The sequence below is a fragment of the Phyllostomus hastatus genome, unplaced genomic scaffold, assembly GCF_019186645.2.
Source record: "Phyllostomus hastatus isolate PE091 unplaced genomic scaffold, TTU_PhHast_1.1 phas_scaffold_78, whole genome shotgun sequence".
Taxonomy (NCBI): domain Eukaryota; kingdom Metazoa; phylum Chordata; class Mammalia; order Chiroptera; family Phyllostomidae; genus Phyllostomus; species Phyllostomus hastatus.
The window spans coordinates 69,425,778-69,440,882 of record NW_025334041.1 but is presented as its reverse complement, the minus strand read 5'-3'; positions in this window follow the sequence as shown (position 1 = coordinate 69,440,882).

Below are 15,105 nucleotides of genomic sequence, written 5' to 3'. Positions count from 1 at the left end.
TTACTTTAAAGAGGTGAATTATTTGATGTGTGAACTATTTTAATAAAGCTGTTAAAAATTTGGAAATTAATAAAAGTATAAGACCTTTACATAAAAAGCCATAAAATATAACTGAGAACAATTAAATAAGGCATGAATAAATGGAATACTCTACCATGTTCATGGATCAGAAGATTCCACATTGTAAAGGAATCACTATTCTGTAATTCATCTATAGATGTGATGTAACTCTAACCAGAATCTCAGCATGGTTGTGTGTGTGTGTGTGCGTGTGTGTGTGTGTGTGTGTGTTGCATGTAATGGGAAAACTTATTCTAAAATACACAGGAATACAAAGCCCACGAAACAGCCAACATAATCAACAAAGTGGGAGAATTTGTACTGCAAATATCAAGTTTCCTTATTAAACTACAGTAGTGAAGAAAATGAGTTTTTTTGTAAACAAATAGACAAATAGGCAAATAGTACAAAATAAAGAATTTAAAAAACAGACTATAACACACATGCTCAGTTGACTTAGAACAATGATTATGTAGCAATATAGTAGATAAAGTATCTTTTTTCTAATAAATGTTTTTGGGTCACTGGACAAGTGAAGCTTAATGACGACCTGATACCATGCAAAAATAAACCCCTGTAGTGTTATAAATCTAAATGTATAAGGTGAAGCAATAAAGTTTCTGTAAGACTACATAGGAGGTTAATTTTACAAACTTGAGCCAGGCAAAGAATTCTCAAATAGGACAGAAAAGTCACTAACAATTATAATTAAAAATTGTTAAGTTGAACTTGATTAAAATTAAGAATATCTGTTCAGAAAGGAGACACTGCTCAGAAAGTGAAAAAGCAAACCACATACTAGGATAAGGTAAGGGCAGCAAATACACTATATACACACACCAAAGGACTCATATCTGGATATAAAGGAATTCTCCAAATCAAATCAGATAGGAGACAGATGGTCTGATTTAAAAACCAAGTAAATGATGAAAACAGGCACTTCACAAATGAAGACATCCAAATGGCCAACAAACATCTAAAAATGCGCACAACATCCCTGGCTGGTGTGGCTCAGTGGATTGAGCATCAGCCTGCAAACCAAAAGGTTGCCAGTTTGATTCCTAGCCAAGGCACATGCCTGAGTTGTGGACCAGGTCCCCAGTAGGAGGTGTGCGAGAGGCAACCACACGTTCCTTTCTCTCCCTCACTCCCTCCCTTCCCTTCTCTCTAAAAATAAATAAAATCTTTTTTAAAATGTGTACAACATTCTTAATCATCAAAGAAATGCAGATGGACACTACTACATACATTCAGAAAATAAGCTGATAGGACCCAGTGGAGGTGCCCATGAGCAAAGGAGTGCTCATACACTGCTGCTGGGGCAGAAGTTGCTTCAGCCACTCTGAACAACTGTTATGCAGTATGCAATGAAGCTGAATCTAAGCAGGCCTTATGGCCATCAGTTCCACTCGTTGGCGTGTACCCGCAGAAATGCCTGCATGCGTTTGCCTGAGGACATGTTCGTGACACCATTACTCATGAGAGTTCAAAACTGACAACAACCAAACTTTATCAAAGGAAAATGGATGAAAAAGTAGAATATGGGAACAAATTTATATAATGGAACTCTATACAGCAGTGAAAAAGAAATAACTACCTCTGTCGAAAACACAGAAGGAGCTCACAGACAGAACACTGAGCAAAAGAAGCCAAGCCCAACAGACTACACACTGTGTGCTTCCATTCACCCAAAATTTCTAACAGGCAAAATCAATCCATTGTGAGGGATGTCCGGCTAGTGGTAACTTTAGAGCATGCTGAGCGCTGCTGAGGTCAGTGTCTTTACCTAGGTGGGGCTTGTAGGGGTGTGTTGATGCTAATAATCCAGCACAATACACACATTGCTCCCTATGTATGTTACACTTCAATTAAAAGGTTTACCAAAAAAAGAAGCTTTGCAAAGGCCATCCAGAAACTCCCTGGGGGAGCGTGAGTCAGTCGACAGCAGTGCAGGTGAGAGGGAGACTGAGCAGAACCTGCGAGCAGAGTCAGATGCATGACCAAGATCCCCCTCATGTCAGCGCTGCCAGGAGCGATCAGGGCTGGTTTTGCTGAGACGGAGCAGCTGCTGCTGAGAGTCAGACGCAGACCACGCAGAAGAGCTGACTCGGTCCACATGGGAACTTTATCTCGTTCACCTCCTCCCCCACAGTTTTGAACCGTACCCAATTCCTTTCTTTCTGATAACACAACAGGAAGGAATGTGCACACAGAGAATTGACTAAAAATGTCTCGGACAATGACGGCGCAATGTTAGGCAGCTTTGGAAGGTGGGTGCGCAGCACTGAACCCCAGCACACAGTCCCCCTCCAAGGACTGTCATGGCCGCCCACACAGAGCCCCTGACAGCACCGCCGAGGCGCGTCACGAGCCAGGCAGTGCTCTTCGCACTTCATGTGTGTGCTGTTCATTTGTTTAATCCTCCTGATAAACCTAGGAAGTATCTTTACCATGGGCACGCCCAACATACAGATGAGAATACTGAAGTGCAAAAATGCAGGCACCTTGCCAAGCTCCCATCACTAACTAGTAGTGGAGCTGGGATTGGACCCACTGGCTTCATGCCTGCACGCCACCTCCTCCAGGTTGCCTCTACAGATGATCATGGTCAGCCTCTGCAAGACTGGGATTAGTTCTGCAGATGGATTCTTAAAGACTTCAAATCACACACATGACCCATGCACAGAGGGTCAGAGGACTGTTCCAGAGGAAAGAGCTGTGCTGTGAAGTCTAATTTCCCCTCAAGAAATCACATTGTTGATAAAAAGACCAATGCCAGGCTTTTTATGTAAATGATCACAAACACAAACTTTCAGCAACTATAAATGATGTTCTTTTCAAGAGGTTTGCATATACTTGGGAAATTTTTATTTGATTCCACCCTCAAACCCTGTTCTTTGTTCTATAAACAGAATTACCACCAGTACTAGGAAAGGCTTGCCCCTTTAGTGAGGACTTTTTGAGGGCAGGCTGTTGTAGGAAGGAAAAGCGAGAGTGTTGGCGTTTCTAAACACTGCTCCAGGGAGCACCCGAAAGACGGTGGCTGCCTCCCCATGTCGCCACAACCCTGACACCACAGTTCATTGGCATCGTGGGAGGACTGTCCCCCTAGCTGGCACTGTTGAAACCCCCTTCTCTCATTTCTATCTGGAGCACTCCAGAAGCAGCTGACAGATGGGGGCTCACATGAGTATTTCTCGCTTCTTCTAAGGACTGGAATGTGGGACCATGGATAGAAACTGGCCCACAGGCCCACCCCTATTGTAAATCACTGGACCCAAATGTTCCAAACTGGGAAGGCCTGCAATGGAGTATAGCTGCTCCTTTTCCAAAAAGGAACTTGTTTTTATCATTATGGGATTTCTAAGATATCAGCTTTCAAGAGGGTAAAGGAGTGGGAGAACAATTTGGAATGTGTTGTGCAGGTCTGCAAGGTGGTTGGTAAGCCCATTAGTTTCCAGTGCACAGTCTACTCATGCCATTCCCAGGGCACTCACAGCCACCCTTCTCTGTGTACAGCTGATGAGACCAGCTCCTTCACCAAGCATGGTGACAAAGGGAATCACCTCTTTTAATCCTAACGCTGGAAGTCCTCAGCTAGTCCAACAGAGCTGGAAACTATGGCTTCAGCTAGTTCTGCCTTGGGAGGGAGGGACCTGCCAGGTGCTTCTTGCTATTAACAGCCCTGCACAAACTCACCCCTGGCCCCTCCTACCCACCATGCCCACAGTCTCCCAAGAGGGAAACCAGTGCTCTGGTATTAATTTCTGTTCGAAATGATGTTTCCACGATTCCTTGTCAATAAAACACAGCTAATTCTTACTCTTAATGAAAGGGAAACATCACGGAACATGCACGGGTATGCTCCAAGCTGACCCTTGCCCATGACCTCAGCCGGCTCTGCTAATTGCTGGAGCAGGCCACTCAGGGGGCCACTCCACAGTATTGGCTCCGCCTCCTCCTGAGCACAGTGGTCATCAAACTTGGACCTGTCACTTGTCCTTCATTTTCTCTCTGAACCATCATTGCTCTCCTTCGATTCTAGTGTGCCTCAGTTTTTGGTAAGCAGAAGTTTGCTTTTTTTAGAAAAGAGAGGTCAGTCAACCTGAAGGGACAGCTTTGAGTTTCTTTTCCCATATCTGATTAATTTACGCTGCAAAACAGATTGTCAAGGCTCCCTACCAGAAGAGAAAAAAAGAAAATCTAAAAAGGCAGCTGACAAAACTCTCAGAAGAGTTTTTTGAGCTCCTCACCCTTTGAGGTTCTTCAGTTGATGCAGAGGCTTACAAACTTTATTAAAGACCAGATTTCTTTAAAAAAAAATCTGAGTTTTCCCCTCCTAGAAATGCTTATTTATAATTTATTAATAAGCCAATCCCCAAGAGCTTTGCTTTTATTACAGTCATGGGCACAATATTTTTTATCTTTTATACTGTATTTTTACTGTACCATTTCCATGGTTACGCACATTCAGGCACACACAGCTACCGGTGTGTTCATTGCCTGCAGCGTTCAGCACAGTAACATGCTGTATGTGTTGTAGCCGGGAGCAGCAGGCTGCCCCGTAGAGCCGAGGTGTGCAGTAGGCTGTTCCACCGAGGGGCGGGTAAGAGTACTCTAAGTGTCCACGCAGTGAAATTACCTAATGACACATGTCTCAGAACAGGTCCCTGTCATTCAGCAACATATGACTATATTTTCTATATTGTTTTTTCAAACCACTACCAGTCACAGTGGCTTGTGTGGCTATGGTTACCAGTGCACCAGCCACAGGCTCAAGCCTGCCACCTCCAGGAAGGCATGCAGGTTTCTGCGTGGAGTAGGCCAGCTCTGGCCCAAACCTTCACATGGAGCCTGAAAGCACAGTTATTTCCAGCTGCCTTCATGTTCACTATTGTCAAGGAAGTGAGTTCGGTGGGGGAGAAACATGAGGCGAGGACGTAAGCCACTGGGAGAAGCGACATGGAGTAGAACAGTCTCTTGAATTCGCAACTATTCAGTTGTCTTGTCGCATGTTAAGAGAGCAAGAAAGCTGGGCACAGCGTGAGGAAGGGAGCGCATCGGCTCCTGGCCTGCCGCTGCCACCACCACCGCAGAGAGAAACTCGGGTCTGCCTTTCATTTTCCAAGGAAGGGTTAACAAAAGTCATGACTAAAAATTTCTTTGCCAAACCCACAAAATGCAATATCAGCCCCAAGACCAAATGGTTTCAATTCCTTGCTCCCTCCGCTCCCTCCACCTTCAAGATAATTCTGGGCAGGCGGCGGTGCAGAGGGAGCGCAGGTCAGAAACCGTCGCTACTCAGTCCTCCCACAGCCTCAGACAAACCTGCTCTGTTGTTCTAAGGATAACCTTACCGTGGCCCTCACTTCTGTTCTGTGTCACCTTACTGGACTGTTTCTTTATTTAACTATTGGTCACAGGGTACAGATCTAACTGGTTTCTTCCTGGAAGGCTGTCACCACAGCATCCACATTTCCAAGGGACCATCTCTTGCTCCCAGACAGAGAGTGACCAGGCTGCCCCTGGCCGGCCCTGAGCCAGGAAAGGAGGATACATGTCTGTTATCCAGGAGATTGGGGTCTCTCGTCCTCTCCCTTTTTAAAAATCTTTCCAGATGTCTTATGCCAAACCCACCCTGCCCCTCAACTGGGTCTTCTCCACACCCCTCTTCTGCTGTTAATGAAGTTGGTTTCCCCTTAACCCTTTCCAAGTTCGTTCTCTTTGATTCATGGACTTACTACACACAACTGGACTTCCACCCAGCTCCTTGGTGATGAGCTAGCTGAGAGACCCTGGAAATGTCACTCAGCCTCTGAGCCTCAGTCTCCTGATCTAGCAAACAAGGATGCTGAAGGTGTCGCTTCCTTGAGGCACTGTCAGGGGGAGGTGGGGCTGAGAGTGGGAAGTGCTGGTACACAGTCTGACATGTAGTGAGTGCTCAGTCAGCAGTGTCGCTGGTGATGGGGGCCATCAGTGTCAAAGCTGGGAGACCTGGGAAACAAAAGAATAAGGGCCATTTGGCTGAACCCTCTCAGTTTGCAATTAGGAGCCGAGGCCCAGAATTGGGAAACTTTCCTCCAATATGTGTAGGCACAGCCAGGCTCAGAAGTCACATCTCTGTGCCCCTCGCTCTCTCTGTGGGCCAAGCGGAGGGGCTCTGCCTCACTTCTCGTCAGCCCTGGGGCTCCTGTGCCAAAGGTCCCAGCACTGAACTTGCCCAGGGGAGGATGAAGGGAGAGAGCACCTGGCAAACCTGACACGCCTTTCATGTTCAAGAGATGCTTCTGATCACAACTGCCAATTCAACTTTCTAAATGAATTATGGAAAAATGACTTCCAAGCTCATTTGTCTTACTGAGAAACAATGAGTATAATAAAGATGATTATAATAACTTTAAAAAGCCCCCAAGGTCAACCCCTTAGATGTGTCACTCACAGTCTTGGACATGAGGTGTTTGGGGAAGGACCTGGCCTTTCCTCTCAGAACCAAAGCTCAGGGAAGTGTCCCCTCAGATGCCTGTGTCCCTAGGAGCCAGTCTTGGTGCTGAGATCATCATCCTTGTCCATCTCCAAACTGTTTAGGAGGGCTTGGTGTTCCAACCAAGACCTCCTCTCAAGAACACTAATTCCAAATGTCAACCAAGGTATTTGTCCTGACTGTGCATTTTTCGGCCCTGAGAACCGTTTAGGAAATCTGTCGCCAGTACAGTGTCTGTGCTGTCTTTGGCCTTTTGCCGCCACCCTGAACTCTGCCATTCCTGAGCTCCTGTGGAGCCAGGGGCTACATCAAACCTTTACCAGCCTTATCTAATTTGAATTACAGTCCTCAAAGGCAGGTCCTGTCTCCAGCCTCATTTTACCAATAAAGACCACCAGGCTCTGAGAAGGCAGAGCCTCACCAGCAGGTGCCGGAGAGGGGGTACTTTCTGATCTCCACCCTGATCTCCAGGGAGGACGGGAGGTGAGTTTGGTCACATGGCCCATGCCTTGCTCAAGCCTGCCTGTGTTGAAGCCCTGGACGGAATGTGGAACCGCAAGGCTGGGGGCTTCCTGGTTGGTGGAAAGTATCAACGTGCTGGGAGTGCACTGCATCCTGGTCCCACAGGGACAGAAATTTCTGTACCTCCTACCTGCCCCCCAACTTAAGAATTTGCTGCCTTGGGTATCTCTCCATATGGTTGCTCATCTGTAAACTTTTATAATAAAATGGTGGTCGTAAATGCAGTGCTTTCCTCAGCAATTCAAGTCATTCTAACAAACTATGGACACTAGACAGGTGATCATGTCCAGATTGTAACCAGGTTGGGCAGAGTGTGAGTAGCCTGAGACCCGGGACCTGGGACTGGTGAATGAATGGGCCGGGGGTCTTGTGGAACGGTGCTCCTGAGCCCCTGAGCCTGTGGGTCTGTGCTAACTCTGGGGGATGTCAGAGCTGGACTGCACTCAGACACCCAGCTGGTGTATGAGAACTTCTGCTGGAACAGACCCCACAGCCCCTGGCTGAAGAGCTATATCCCGTTTTTTGGCCTCTCTCCTCATCAGCTTCTTTTTTATGGTGTGTCTGTCTTTTGATGTAGTAATACCCCTCCCCATACCCCTTTCCCCACTCAGATACTCCCTGCTGGTGTTCCACATGGTACCAGGTTATGAAGACAGCACTGAGAGGGGGCTGAGGGTGCTTTCATCACTGAGGGGTGATAACCTAGCCTGCTGAAGGTTGGATTCATAAGGAGAAACTCAATAAGAAGCTAACTACCTTCTCCCAAAATAAGGAGTTTTCAGAGCTGGCAGAAAGCACCATGCCCAGTTGAAACTTGAGACACAATTTTGAAAGACTGCCATCAATGACGTGACAGGCAGAGCGCCCAAATCTCTGCCTAGCAGAGTAAGAACTCGGCCATTGCTGCCAGGGCAGCCGTCCTACAGAGGTTTCTAGAGCTGCCATCAGGGTGAGCATGCACGGTGACAGATTGGACTCGAGGAGCCTGCTCTGCTGTTGGCAGTTTAGTGGGCCCTGGTTGCATCCACCCAGCTCTCACTGACATTGCCCACTTGTGCTGAAACGGCCAGCAGGTCCCCCAAATCAAGTCTTTCTTCCTTTCATTTGACAAGTGGCCAGTGATGGGGATCTGTATGTTCTTTTAACAAAACTGTTGGGAAAACATAAAGCTTTATTTAAGATGCTTTTTTTTTCTTTTGAAATCCAGCCTGTGATTCTCCGTCTCGTTCTCCTAACTCAACCCATAAAACTCCCCAATGTCCCTCCTGTTCCCTCTGTCTCTCAACAAAACTGGACCGAAGTCTCCTCCAACAATAATACCACGTTGCAAGTGTGTGTTTCCAAATGACTTTCACACACATGGCCCTGTTTTCGTTCCAGGGCAGAGAAGCTATTGTCATTTTTAAGTATGAGAGAACTGAAGCCTTCAACAAATGGCAAGCACATATTGAACACCGATTCTGCATGGACCTCCTTCATTCCCATGTGGTTTTCCCTTTTGTCCTGTCAACATCTGGGAAACCAGGGCCTACTTTCAGTGACCCACTTTACAGATAAGGAAACTGAGGCTCAGTGGAGCCAAAGACATTACTCAGGGCCACACAGGACGAGTGAGGACCAGTGCCAGGCTTCTCACCCTGAGTGCACAAAGCCACCTCCATGCGTTCCCGGGGCCTGGCACCCTTGGGTGCCCATCCAGAGTGTAAGCCTCCAAGGCAAAGCCCACCTGGCCTTCTTTCCTTGGGATAACACACAGATCTGGACTCGACGGCATGGGCAGACTCCTCCATGGCTCTGCCAGCTTCTTCCCTGCCCCAGCTTCTTCCCACTGAACTTCACCCTTGTGAGGCTGATGGAGTTAAGATCACAGGCGAAGATCATGATGGCATTCACTACTCAGACCCCTGGCCACCTCCTCCACCTCAAAGCTCTCTCCTGCCTTCTTGCTTGACTCCCTTCCTGGGTTCTTCTGCCACCAGCACCCCCCTCCCCGCCTTGTTCCCTGGCACCTCCTCTTCCCTGAGATCCAGTCTGTTCTCCCCTTGACCCTCACAGCCACGCCCATGACCATCTCTTCAACCGCCACCGCCAGGTGGAAACGGCAGGTTCCAGGGGTCAGGCTAGAGCCTTCAGTTTGTCCTACGTTTGGACAAATTACTGGGTGCATGTGGACCCAATAAATATTTGTTTAATTGGATCATAAACCCATATATAGGAGTAACTTATTGTCTAAATGAATAAGGCATTGAGACCACGAGTAATAGAACAAGAAGTCTTGCTACTCCAGACAGTGTGCTAAGCACTGAACATGGTTTTATCTCTTTTATGCACACCACAATGCCAGCAGATGCCCTTTTCTTCCCATGCAGCAGTTGGGAGAGCCAAGTTCTAAAGAGGTTACAGCTAGGACAAAGCTCAGCATGACCTCCCTCAGGCTCTGACTCCAATCCTTGGCTTCTCTGCCCAGCAACTCACTGTGGCCTTGGCCCCTGTTTGGCCAGTCCTCAGGGATGAACTGAAATAAAGGAATTGGAGGAAGTGATCCCCAAAGCCCTCTCAACACAAGGATGCTGAGGGCTCTCTGGTGCCCTCCCACTTGCAACGTGCACTCTGCCAGAGATGGCCACACAGCAGGAGACACAGGTTGTGTCAGCACACAGGACTCACACGGCACTTCCCGCCAGCAGGGAAATGTCCCTGAAAAGTCCTGGATGGCAACCGGTCTCCTGTAACCTGGGGAGGGTGGAGACAGAGCTGAAAGGAGGAGGGACAACACTTTCTCAGGATGATCATTACTAAGCCTTGCTTTGTTTCACTTGTGAAAACATTATGTGATTCGGACCAGCTCTGAACTGAAGACACCAGCCGCTAGAAGGCCTGTGCAGTGTTCCCCACCCACCACCCCAGGCCCCAAAGCAGGACTGAGGCTTTGAACCCCCCAACTGCTCCCCCAGGCTTCCTTTCTCAGGTTCCTTCTGCTCAGGAAGCCCCTCATCGACCTGTCGGGAACTGCTTCTTCCCCGACTTCTCAGCCAGCCTGGCTCCTGGGGGCGGGGGTGTCCCCGAGGAGGGCCCAGGCCCTCTCACCCAGCACCTGCTTCTCCTCCCTCTAGGTTTTGGCACCTGAAGAAGCCACGTTGTCCACATGGCCACCTCTTGAAGCTCTTAGAAGTAACGAAGTCCCAGAGGGCTAGCAGACAGCAAAGGTGGACCCAGCTTTGCATTTCTCTCTTGTAGAATGAAGACCAGGAAGTCTCAGTTCATCTGCACTGCTATAGCAGAATATCACAGATGGGTGCAAATGTTTATTAAACTGAAAACATGTATTTCTTAGAGTTCTTCAGGCTAGAAATCCAAGATCAAGGTGCCAGCAGATCCAGTGTCTGGTGACAGCACCTCCCTGATCTGCAAGTGGTGTCTTCCTATTGGGTCCTCACGTGGCTGAGAGAGCGAGATCATCTCTCATGTGCTGTCTCACAAGAGCACTCATCCCATTCACAGGGGCTCCACCCTCAAAGCCTAGTCACCCCCAAGGGCCTCACCTCCCAACACCATCACACTGGGTGGCCAGGCCTCAAAGGATGGGTTTGCAGGGGACACAAACATTCAGTCAATAGCTTGGGGCAATCAGGAGATTGCTAGTGCTCACAGCCCTCACGCTCAGCTTCTGTAGAAACGGTAGAACTGACCTGACAAGCCAGGAACATCTTTGGATCTCAGCCCTGGAAGGGCAAATTGTAGGCCCTCCTGGAACCAGCAGGGAGGGTAGAGAGGCCCCAGGGAACCGCAGGCCTGCAGCCACTCTGGAAAGCTGCCCCTGCCACACTGCATCTCTGTACTCAAGGAAGCAAGGCTTCTATAGGCAACAGGAAGGGAGGGACACCAGCAGCCCACCACAAATGCTACAGGCCAGCAGAACAAGCAGGAGTAGGCTTCTCAGGAGCAGCCTGAGCCACAGGCAAGGCGGGGCTCTACGCCCCTCCGTCCCCTCTGCTGCCCCATCATCCTGGGGTCATGTGTGAAACCTGAAGGGTGTTTGTTCAGAGGGTCATTATGAGGATTCAGTGGGAATTTTCTCAGTATTTAAGAAGCTGTTATCAGCACTGTTATTACTGTTCAGAGGTGCTTAGCTCCCATTCTAATTCCACAGATGTGCACATTCTCTGGCGACAAGCAGGGCGCCTGTGACAACACGGAATTTGCTCCAATGCTGTCTCCCTCTGCTGCTTCCACCGAAGTTTATTCTCAACATTTGTGGGGGTTATTTGGGCCAAATGCACAGCAGGAGGGACTAGACAGACACCATCATTGCTCCTCAGGGGGCGGTTTGCTGGGCAGGACATTACCCATCATGTTTTCTCCATCAGCGTTGTAAAGACTGAATTTGTGATCTTTCACTGATAAAGGACATTCAAGCAGTACCTGGACCCATGGTTCCTTCAAGAGCAGGTCTTCTGTTCCTGACCAAGTCTTTAGCTGCCTGTCTTTGCTTAGAAGAAGTGGGAGCTTGGACTCACCAGAAATCTGTGCCCTACCTTTGGAGAGAGATTGCCTCCGGGTCTGGATATTCCACTCAACTTTTTCAGTAAGAATTTCCTCTGGCCAAGTCCTCCTTTTTAAAGGCATCTTTTCAAAACTGCTTCCCTAAAAGCTTGGCTCTTAGATTAGCATGAGGGAAAAATTAGCATTAGTATGCTCCAAGTGAAAACTCTGAAAAAGACAGTCCAGGGTTTGACAGAGCCCTCCCAGGCCTAAAGGTGGAAAGGAGCCTGAGACTGCTGCCCCCTGACACTCCCCACTCCACACGCCCTGCCTGACCTGCAGAAGCCCTTCACTCTTCTGGTTCAGTTGCTGGGCATTGAGGGGGGTATCTTTATTTTTGTTGTTGACACTGTTGCAGATGGCCCATTTCCCCCTCTTTGCTGCCCTCCTTCCCTCTGGCCATCACCACAAACTGTTGTCTGTGTCTCCGAGCTATGCATATATGGTCTTTGGCCAATCCCTTCACCTTCCATCACCCAGTCTCCCCTCCATTCTGACAGCTGTCAGTCTGTTCCATGCATCTATGCTTCCATTTCCATTTTGTTTGTGAGTTTACTTTGTTCACTAGACTCCACATATAAGTGAGATCATGTGGTATTTGTCTTTCTCTGACTGGCTATTTCATTTACCATAATAATGTCCAGGTCCATCCATGCTGCCAAAAAAGGTAAGATTTCCTTCTTCTTTATGGCTGAATAGTATTCCATTGTGCAAATATACCACAGCTTTTTTATCCACTCATATCCACTCATCTACTGATGGACAACTGGGCTGTTTCCAGATCTTGGCTCCTGTAAATAATGCTGCAATGAACACAATAGTGCATGTATTCTTTCAAATTGATGTTAGTTTTGAGTAAGAGTGTTGAACACATACATACTGAAATCCCCATACTCCCTTAAATTCTCTTGTTTTACAGGTGACTGGAGCTGGGCAATCAGCTTTGGAAACAGTTGAAATACAAGCTCCCCACCCTATGACCACTGGTCTGACTACAAACTGCTCCCTGGGAGAAGCATCCTGAGCACCCCTGCCTGCCAGGATGAGCACAGATCAACGCTCCTCGCACCAATTCTTACAGGGTGGCTGGTGGGCGAGATGGAGCTTCAGCAGCCATAACTTCCTCGGGCACAGATCCTGCACCTCCACTTAGAAACCAAAAATCCTTATTGGATAGAATGGAGAAAGCATACCAGGTATCTAGAGGCAGTCTTCATTTGATCTGCACTGTATTACAATTTTTTTTAACGTAGTAAGTAGCCAACATTTTACAAGTAAGGCATTTTTGCATTTCAAAAATTCTAATTCTGGCTTACTTGGAGGGGGGACGGAAAACCTGGCAATAGTGGGCTCTCACTCTGCCCTGGCAAAGATGGCCTGGAGCCAAGTGGCTTTGTTCCGTGACGATGGGAATGAGCTCCGGGTCCCCACGGCCCCCATCCGCCTGCCTCGCAGCCAGCCCTCAGCACCCACTGCCACCACCTGCCGGCTTTGGAAGCACGAGAGCTCGCCCCTCAGAGGCAACTCGCCTTGCAGCCTGGGTCTCACCCTGCACGCCACTCTCGACTTCAGCCTCCCCACCCTCACCACAGTGCCCACCCAGTTGTTCCCAGAGCATAAAATAAGAAACTTCAGTGAGCACCTGGAATGTGACAAACGTTGCCCTGGCCTCACAGTTTAACATGTCTACACAGCGTGCAAAGGACAGTGGTTGTAACGACCGAAGGGTTTGCCGGCAGTGCCGGGCCGGCTCGTAAGGGTCAGATCAGTGTCTGTGGATTTTAACAGAACATGCTGTTTCATGTCTGATGAGAGCACACATTTTTCCCCAGACAGTAATATTTCAAGGAAGACAATTACCCAACAAGGCTCTCCAACACATCACCCAAAAGAAACAAGACTGACACCATTGGCCCCCAAAGATAAGGTGTGCCAGAAGTGAGTGCGGAGAGAGAGAACTCCCGGAGGAGCCCACCGGGCCCTGGCAAGGGAGCGGGGTGCTGACCTGGCAGGGAAAGCCATCCTTCCACGAGCCCCTCAGGAAAAGCTTGCAGCCCACCCTGCTCTTCTTCCTGGACGTAGACTGCCCTGTCACATCCCAAATACATACATCTTGGAAACCAAAACAGTGTTTGGTTTTGCTGCCTTCAAGTTCTCTCTCACGCTCTCACTTCTCTGATGCCGGCCCAGGAGCGCGGAGTCTCGGCCGCTCCCCACCACCACCCAGGGCGACCCTGCTCTCTAATGATAAACAGACTTGGGATGTTTCTCCTTTGGTTTGCACTTTCATAAATTCCTCCTGGGAAAATCCATTTGTGTAATAAAACATGACGGGGCACCATGTGTGCAATGGTTTAAAATCATTTTTAAGTTCTGGAACTCTTTCTTCAGGTGGAATTTTATGAGGAACTCAATATGAAAAGCAAATCAGCAGGGAGCCTCAGCCTGGAGCCTGCGTGGCAGAGGATGGGCCCACAGCCCCCTCCGCTCAGTGGCCTTCAAGTCCCCACTTCTACTCCACCCCTCAGGGACTCGTCAGCGTCTGAAGATTTCACAGGTGTCATTCGGAAACCTCTGCTCTGCAGTCTTGTCCATGCGCGAGTGAGAGTGATGACTGGCTGGATGTGCCGGTGCTGGCATCAGCAGCAGCAATGATGCCGGTGGAAGCGGTGTCATTGTAACAGAGGTGATGGTGACATTGGTGGTTGGGTAGGGTGACAGTGGAGATGGTGTGTTAAGGGTAAAGGTGATGGTGTGGTGACAGTGAAGATGAAGATGACGGCTGTGGCGGTGAGAGTGGTGGAGGTCATTGGGACGGTGGTATAATCATCGTGGTGGTGGCAGAAGTGGGTGTAGAGGCGGGTGGCAGCAGCGACGGTGGCGGTGGTACTAGCAGCGGTGGGGACTGCAGCAACCATGGCAGCAGTGGCAGCATTATGATGGAGGCATTGGTGGAGACGGTGACGGCAGCGGGTTGTGACGGTGGTGGTGGCCGTGTGTGCAGTGGACGTGGTGGGGCCGATATTGGTGGTGGCAGCAGTTGAGCTGTGATTATCGTGGTAGTGGTAGTGGTGACAGTAACAGGAGATGTAAACATGGTTGCATTAGAACAAAGAGTTTATTAAGATCATAATTTCAGGCACTGTGGTAGGGAAAATAAGATAGTGAATCCCTTTTTAAAAAGTATCAGCTTCCCATTCTTTTGTATTCTCGGTGGTGTACATATTACAGACAAAGGCACAGAGGGGTTATTCAATAAATTTAACTCAATCTGATATTTAAATGTCTTAAAGGAAGCAGCTGATCCCAAGAATTCCCATAGAATATCCCTAAACCCAAAAGGCCACATATTAGGGAGAGAAGAAATTTTTTCTGTGAAAAGAGGATAAAGACATTTCAAAACAAAGGAAAAAATAGCAAAGGAGGAGACTATAAAGAAACCTTTACAAGCCTTGGCCAGGTGGCTCAATTGATTAGAGTATCATCCCATATACCAGAAT